Source organism: Hyla sarda, chromosome 2, assembly GCF_029499605.1.
Source record: "Hyla sarda isolate aHylSar1 chromosome 2, aHylSar1.hap1, whole genome shotgun sequence".
Lineage (NCBI taxonomy): Eukaryota > Metazoa > Chordata > Amphibia > Anura > Hylidae > Hyla > Hyla sarda.
The window spans coordinates 47,729,978-47,738,975 of record NC_079190.1 but is presented as its reverse complement, the minus strand read 5'-3'; the positions used below and the strand labels follow the sequence as shown (position 1 = coordinate 47,738,975).

Below are 8,998 nucleotides of genomic sequence, written 5' to 3'. Positions count from 1 at the left end.
ATCGGGGAATACCACGCACCGGCCTATAACACGCACCCTCATTTTACCAAGGATATTTGGGTAAAAAAAGTTTTTTACCCAAATATCCATGGGAAAATGAGGGTGCGTGTGTGCGCGTGTATACCCCGATACACCCCCAGGAAAGGCAGGGGGAGAGAGGCCGTCGCTGCCCGCTTCTCTCCCCCTGCCTTTCCTGGGGTCTAGAGCCCTGCTGCCGACCCTTCTCTCCCCCTGGCTATCGGCGCCGCTGCCCGTTCTGTCCCCCTGACTATCGGTGCCGGCGCCCCATTGCCGGCGCCGATAGCCAGGGGGGGAGAAGCGGCGCCGACAGCCAGGGGGAGAGAAGGGGCAGCGGAACCCATTGCCGGCGCCGCTGCCCCGTTGCCTCCCCCCATCCCCGCTGGCATAATTACCTGGGTCGGGTCCGCGCTGCTGCAGGCCTCCGGCGTGCGTCCCCTGCGTCGTTGCTATGCACGGCGCGGTGCATGACGTCAGTGCAGCGCATAGCAACGACGCAGGGGACGCACGCTGCAGCAGCGCGGACCCGACCCCGGCAACAGGTAATTATGCCACCGGGGATGGGGGGAGGCAACGGGGCAGCGGCGCCGGCAATGGGTGCCGCTTCCCCTTCTCTCCCCCTGGCTATCGGTGCCGGCAATGGGGCGTCGGTACGGATAGTCAGGGGGACAGAACGGGCAGCGGCGCCGATAGCCAGGGGGAGAGAAGGGCCGGCAGCAGGGCTCTAGACCCCCAGGAAAGGCAGGGGGAGAGAAGCGGGCAGCGACGGCCTCTCTCCCCCTGCCTTTCCTGGGGGTGTATCGGCGTATAACACGCACATAGACAGTAATTAGGGTATCATTTTAATTGTATGGATCTACAGAATAAAGATAATGTGTCATTTTTACCGAAAAATGTACAGCGTAGAAACGGAAGTCCCCAAAAGTGACAAAATGGCTGTTTTTCTTAACCTGTTCAGGACACAGGGCGTATGCATATGCCCTGCATCCCGAGTCCTTAAGGACATAGGACGTATGGATACGCCCGTGGTAATTCCGGTCCCCACCGATAGCTGGTTGGGGATCGGGATGCCTGCTGAAATCATTCAGCAGGCATCCCAGCACATCGCCGAGGGGGGTCCTGAGACCCCCCCATGTCGGCGATCGCAGGAAATCGCATGTCAATTCAGACATGCGATTTTCTGCTATTCCGGGCTGATCGGGTCTCTGGTGACCCGATCGCCCGGAAAATAGGGATGATCGGATCTGACAGTGACAGCCCCGATCATCCTAAGGGATAGGAGCGAGGTTGCAGTGGTGCCACCCCCTCCTATCCACTGACCAATGGCAGTTGAAGACGGGGGGTTGCCATGGAAACGCCCCGCTCTGCCCACCCCTGGATGTCGGGCAGAACGGGGGGAGAAGATGGTGGCCGGTACCTGTGAAGAAGATGCGGTGGGGACCGGCGATCATCGGTGGCATCAGCGGAGATCAGCGGCGCAGGTTTGGAGACGACGGCATGGAGCATGAAGGGAGGTGGCAGTAAAGCGATCTTTACTGCTGTCTTCCTAGTGGTTGCCAAACAGCCAAAGACTGTCTGGGCATGCTGGGAGTTGTAGTTTTGCAACATCTGGAGGGTCACAGTTTGGAGACCACTAATACAGTGATGCCCAAACGGTAGCCCTCCAGATGTTGCAAAATTACAACTCTCAGCATGCCTAGACTACCCAGGCATGCTGGGAGTTTTAGTTCTGTAACATCTGTCCCTTCAGATTTTGCAATTTTCATGAAAATTTTGAAAATTGCTGCTATACTTTGAAGCCCTCTAATGTTTTCAAAAAGTATAAATATGTCCATTTTATGATGCCAACATAAAGTAGACATATTGTATTTGTGAATCAATATAAAATGTATTTGGAATATCCATTTTCCTTACAAGCAGAGAGTCTAAAAGTTAGAAAAATGCAAAATTTTCTAAATTTTCATGAAATTTTGGGATTTTTCACTAAGAAAGGATGTAACGACGAAAATTTACCACTAAAATAAAGTTGAATATGTCACGAAAAAACAATCTCAGAATCAGAATAATCTGTAAAAGCATCTTAGAGTTATTAATGCATAAAGCATTAATGCATAAAGTGACAGTGGTCAGAATTGCAAAAAATGGCTCCGTCCTTAAGGTGAAAATGAGCTGCATCCTTAAGGGATTTTGTCACATGATTTTTTTTTTCCCGCTTCGCCATAGATTTTTGGGTAAAATGACTGATGTGATTACAAAGTAGAATTGATGGCACAAAAAATAAGCCATCATTTAGCCATAATTTTTAGGTGCAAAATTGAAAGAATTATGATTTTTAAAAGGTAAGGAGGAAAAAACGAAAGTGCAAAAAATGTAAAAACCCTCAGTCCTTAAGAGGTTATTTTTGACTTGAAGAAAACCAACAAACAAGATGCGGGCAATGTGTCTCAAAGCCACAGCCTCTTCAAGAATTGAAGCCCAAACCCTGCTCCTGTTTCCATAGACAAAAATATGATACAGAGAAGAGAAAATGAGTATTTCAACCTAATTGGAAAGATTCCTGGCCATGGCTTTTTCTGAAAGAGAGCAAAGGGGGAGAGAAGATTTGCTTACAATACCCTACGATAGCAATGAATAACTCTGGCTCTGCTTGCAATGTCTTTATAAATGGCGGTGATAAATCTTATATCAAAGCTCATGATACAAGCATAGCTCACATGACATGCTCTTCATGGTTCAAACATGAACAAGTGTAGTTGGGGCATCAACAAGTACAGCAACTAGTGGTGCCAGTTCTGCAGGTTCATCAGCGCAGCCCTTTTTTTCAGCTGGGGATTCAAGATACTGTAAAGAACACTCTTTATTTGTTTTGAATGTTTAAATGGTTTTTTTAAAGTGTACATCCCGCAATGCTACCAGCGAGAGGATATCTTTTTAAAATTGTAGAGCAACTTCAGAGCCCGAGACTACAGCGATCTGGACACAGATTTGCTGGTGTTCCCATAGATTTGCGTAGGACTTTTGGCAAATACATATTCAGAACATGGTATACTTGGTTTTAAGTTCGGTCAAAAAAACGGATACGGGGTAAAAATTAACCGACCAGAGTTACTATCTGACTCCGGTCGGCTCATTTTAAGTAAATGAGATTCCTCAACCGGACCCGTCAGTTGTAGGGACAAAACGTGATGTGAATGCAGCCTTAGGCTGGGTTCACACTACGTTTTGTCCCATACGGGAGCGCATACGGCAGGGGGGAGCTAAAAGCTCGCGCTCCCGTATGTGACCGTATGCGCTCCCGTATGTCATTCATTTCAATGAGCCGACCGGAGTGAAACGTTTGGTCCGGTCGGCTCATTTTTGCGCCGTATGCGCTTTTACAACCGGACCTAAAACTGTGGTCAACCACGGTTTTAGGTCCGGTTGTAAAAGCGCATAAGGCGCAAAAATGAGCCGACCGGACCGAACGTTTCACTCCGGTCGGCTCATTGAAATGAATGACATACGGGAGCGCATACGGTCACATACGGGAGCGCGAGCTTTTAGCTCCCCCCTGCCGTATACGCTCCCGTATGGGACAAAACGTAGTGTGAACCCAGCCTTACTCTTCTTTAAAAATGGCATTCTCTGTATTTGAATGATATTCCAGGATTTTCTTGAGACAGGGGAACTTGAAAAGATTCTGAGATGACTTTCACGAAGGTCTAAATTATAGTTGGAACACTAAGTTATAAACAGATTATTTATTATAAAACAATTTATTCCATATTTTTTAAAAAATTCTGGGAAAAAAAACATTTCCATCTTTATATGTGGGTGGTGGACATAAGAGGCCACATGAAATTGACTTCTATAGGACTGAGCTGCAATACCACATATAACCTGGGGCAGGTGTGGTGCTGTTTTTGGAAGAAATTGTCTGTTTTTCTATGCCTGGATAACACCTTTAAATTTCCTTGCTTATGGATGCTTCCCCAATAAGGGCAAATAGTGTATCCTCTGTGACTTGTGAGATCAACACCCGAGTTTTATTGCCAGTGGCCGAGTGGAGTAACATCATTCACTCCTTTCACATGTTTTCTAGCCATCGCTAGTAGCGTTGGCTAAGGAGTTTTACATCTCAGCCACAGTACACACTGTGGTTATGCAGGAGGACCACCTCCCTTATCAGTCAATTCTAGAATCTACGCTGAATAATTGATTTACAAGTGGGAGAAAAGACCTATTTGTATACTTATAGATGAAATTTATAAAGAGCCTAAGTTTTTAAGTAAAATGACTGTTACTTTCCAAGTTTATTTAATTTGCCTCCAAGTGTTTTATGTTCACTTTAAGCTCTTCTAGTGGAACCAAGCATGTCAAAGGACATACATGGCCTCGTGAGGTTGACTGTGTTAACTTTAATAACTTGTTTTCAAGTAAGCTCTAATTCTTATTAGAAAATCTGTTAAGTTTTAGTGTTCTACTTGCTTGCATTTGTTAATTGGGTTAAAGCAATTTAGGTATTTCTACTTAGTTGCCAATAATAATTTAAATACTATTTTGGTGAAAACTAATTTGTTTATAATGAGGGACAAGTAAATTGGGTTTCCCGTTTTAGTCCACATATTTATTTTTTTTTTTTTTCCACACAGCTTGCCCAGCTGGCTCAAACTCATTGTACTCATTCAAAAATAACCAATGCAAAATGTTAAACTGGAAGTTCCTCAAATAAAAAATAAAAGTAAAAAAAAGTAAAATTGGTGGCGCTAAAAACAAGCCCTCATATGGGTCTGTAGTTGAAAAATAGAAAGTGTTATGACTTTTAGAAGGCGAGGAGGAAAAAACAACAGTGCAAAAATTAAAAATGGCCCAGGGGGGAAGGGGTTAAAAGAGGAAAATGAGAGTGATGGTAATGGAGGAATGACCTGGAAAGTGCATTGTGGGGACAAAAGCACACCAACGTCTCCACCATGCCTGTCTTCAGATCTGGGGTATGGGAAAAGTTAAGATATACTTATCTTAAAGGGATATTCCGGCCCTAAGACATCTTATCCCCTATCCAAAGGATAGGGGATAAGATGTCTGATAAGATGAGACGTCACAAGGGGGCGGAGTAGTGACATCATGATACTCCGGCCCTGTGGTCGTGAATCTTCAGACATGGAGCAATCATCTCTCCGTGCAGCTGAAACAGGTGGGTGCTGCATGATTGTGGGGGTCCTCAGCGGTGGGACCCTTGGGATAAGATGTCTTAGGGCTGGAGTACCCCTTTAAGTTATATAAGTTATAGCAGTGGGGGAAGCAGTGTCAGAAAATTGTAGCCATGTTGCTATAAGAGCCAGCAGGTTGAGAGAAAGTTGTTAATCAGGGTCAATTTGTTACACACAGATCTCGAGTATAGGGGGCATAGGTAAAGAAAATAATTCTTCAATTCTGGTCTAATTCTGTTTTTTACACTCATTAAAACACTTCACAAGGCAGTTTGAAATGGCACTTTTGATTTCTCCAGTCTCAAAAACCTTATGCCTCAAATAGTGGCAAGTTATGCCAGTAGTTCGAAAACAAAAGTGCACTCAGGTGTAAAGATCAGCAAAGAGCAATAACATTTGGGGAATTGAGTATAGAACCAATAAACTGTTTTGGGTAAGGTAAAGGTGATAAATTTATATAGTGATAAATATATACAGTGGGGATCAAAAGTTTGGGCACCTCAGGTAAAAATTTGTATTAATGTGCATAAAGAAGCCAAGGAAAGATGGAAAAATCTCCAAAAGGCATCAAATTACAGATTAGACATTCTTATAGTATGTCAACAAAAGTTAGATTTTATTTCCATCATTTACACTTACAAAATAACAGAAAACAAAAAAATTGCGTCTGCAAAAGTTTGGGCCCCCTGCAGAGTTAATATCTTGTACTGCCCCCTTTGGCAAGTATCACAGCTTGTAAACGCTTTTTGTAGCCAGCAAAGAGTCTTTCAATTCTTGTTTGAGGTATCTTTGCCCATTCATCCTTACAAAAGTCTTCCAGTTCTTTGAGATTTCTGGGCTGTCTGTCACGCCCTGCTCTTTTAAGATCTATCCATAAATGTTCAATTATGTTGAGGTCAGGAGATTGTGAAGGCCATGGCAAAGCCTTCAGTTTACGCCTCTTGATGTAATCCCCCGTGGATTTCAAGGTGTGTTTAGGATCATTATCCATTTGTAGAAGCCATCCTCTCTTTAACTTCAGCTTTTTCACAGATGGCATCAAGTTAGCATAAAAAATTTGCTGAAATTTTATTGAATCCATTTTTCCTTCTACTCGTGAGATGTTCCCTGTGCCACTGGCTGCAATACAACCCCAAAGCATGATTGATCCACCCCCATGCTTTACAGTTGGACAGAGGTTCTTTTCATTAAATTCTGTTCCCCTTCTTCTCAAAATGTACAGTACAGACCAAAAGTTTGGAAACACCTTCTCATTCAGCGTTTTCTTTATTTTCATGACTATGAAAATTATAGATTCACACCGAAGGCATCAAAACTATGAATTAACACATGTGGAATTATATACATAACAAAAAAGTGTGAAACAACTGAAAATATGTAATATTCTAGGTTCTTCAAAGTAGCTTTGATTACTGCTTTGCACACTCATTCTCTTGATGAGCTTCAAGAGGTAGTCACCTGAAATGGTCTTCCAACAGTCTTGAAGGAGTTCCCAGAGATTCTTAGCACTTGTTGGCCCTTTTGCCTTCACTCTGCGGTCCAGCTCACCCCAAACCATCTCGATTGGGTTCAGGTCCGGTGACTGTGGAGGCCAGGTCATCTGGCGCAGCAGCCCATCACTCTCCTTTGTCAAATAGCCCTTACACAGCCTGGAGGTGTGTTTGGGGGTCATTGTCCTGTTGAAAAATAAATGATGGTCCAACTAAACGCAAACCGGATGGAATAGCATGCCGCTGCAAGATGCTGTGGTAGCCATGCTGGTTCAGTATGCCTTCAATTTTCAAATCCCCAACAGTGTCACCAGCAAAGCACCCCCACACCATCACACCTCCTCCTCCACACCAGCACACCTCTGAAGTGAAAACCATTTCAGGTGACTACCTCTTGAAGCTCAACAAGAGAATGTCAAGAGTGTGTAAAGCAGTAATCAAAGCAAAAGGTGGCTACTTTGAAGAACCTAGAATATGACATATTTTCAGTTGTTTCACACTTTTTTGTTATGTCTATAATTCCACATGTGTTAATTTATAGTTTTGATGCCTTCAGTGTGAATCTACAATTTTCATAGTCATGAAAATAAAGAAAACTCTGAATGAGAAGGTGTGTCCAAACTTTTGGTCTGTACTGTACCTTTGCTCATTCAGGCCAAAAAGTTCAATTTTAACCTCATCGGTCCACAGAACTTGTTTTCAGAATGCATCAGGCTTGTCTATATGTTCATTTGCAAAGTTCAAACGCTGATTTTGTGGTGAAGCGGACGTAGAAGAGGTTTTCTTCTGATGACTTTATAGTGGAATAGTGTGCCACAACTCCAGTGTCTGCCAGATCTTTCTGGAGGGATTGTGCAGACAAACATGGGTTTTGAATTGTTTTTCTCACAATCCTGTGAGGTGTTCTGTCTGATATTTTTATTGGTCTTCCAGATCTTGCTTTAACTTCCACTGTTCCTGATGACTGCCATTTCTTAATTACATTCCGAATAGAGGATATTGACATCTGAAAACGTTTTGCTATCTTCTTATAGCCTTCTCCAGCTTCGTGAGCGTCAACTATTTTCAGTTTCAGATTTCTAGACAACTGCTTAGAAGAACCCATGGTGCTGATTGTTGGGGCAAGGTCAGATGAGTCTAGGAATTTAAAACCTTTGAGATTGTCTGGTCTGGTCTTCCCAGATGATGATTGAGAACAATCCATGACACTGGCAGGCCTCAGCTTTGCAAAGGGGGCAGTGCATGCTATAAATTCTGCAGGGTGCCCAAACTTTTGCAGACGCCATTTTTTTTGTTTTCTGTTATTTTTAAAGTGTAAATGATGGAAATAAAATCTAACTTTTGTTGACATAGTATAAAAATATCTAATCTGCAATTTGATGCCTTTTGGAGATTTTTCCATCTTTCCTTGGCTTCTTTATGCACATTAATACAAATTTTTATCTGGGGTGCCCAAACTTTTGATCCCCACTGTATATATATTTATCACTATATATAAATATAGTGATAAATAAAGATGACAACACAATGATGGGATAATGGAATTGGAGATTCGAAGGTTTAAAGACATACCAGGTTCATATATAAACTACCATGCTTGATCTCACCTTGTGGAGTTTTAATGATCATGAGAACTCGAATCAGCCCAGAACTATATGAGAAGTTCTCAAAGTCAATGATCTCAAGGCAGCGGGGACCAACCAGTCAACCAGAAAAAAAAAGGACCTGAGGAAGAAGGATGTACCTTTGAAACACGTTGTCCTACCTGAACTACCTGTCTTATGACTTAATAAAGACAGCAACTGTTCACTATCCCCGGGTGTGCACCTCTTAGCCGACATTGGACTTTTTGGCCTGAGTACCACAGAAACCTCGCCAGGTTATCGCAGCAGCAGCTGTTTTCTCCAGAAAACAATTGGTAACACAATACATTGCAAAGGACTAAAATCCTGCAGCACCTACAAGGTCCCTGTGCTCAAGAAAGCACTTGCACAGGCCCATTTGAAGTTTGCCAATGAACATTTGAATGATTCAAAGGAGAACTGAAAGTGTTGTGGTCAGACGGGACTGCCGCCTATGTACACCATCTCCATCATGTAGGTGGAAACATATGCTTTGTGATGTTTTTCTGCTATAGGAGCAGGACAACTTCACCACATCAAATAGGTGACGGATGGGACCTGGGCGAGAACCTCCTTCCCTCAGCATGGGCATTAACAATGGGTCGAGAATGAGAATTCCAGCATGAAAATGACCCAAAACACATGGCCAAAGCAACAAAGAAGTGGTTTAAAAAGAAGC

The 8,998-nt window shown here is 43.3% G+C and overlaps 1 protein-coding gene across 1 annotated transcript in view; it reads left to right on the top strand.

Moving 5' to 3' along the window:
- The first annotated feature begins 1,476 nt into the window (after window positions 1–1,476).
- Window positions 1,477–8,998, top strand: part of XPO4 (exportin 4) — a 150,166-nt gene continuing 142,644 nt past the window's right edge. The window contains exon 1 of the mRNA XM_056561726.1: window positions 1,477–1,499. The gene's annotated coding sequence lies outside the window, so the exon portion shown is untranslated. The remainder of the gene's footprint in view (window positions 1,500–8,998) is intronic.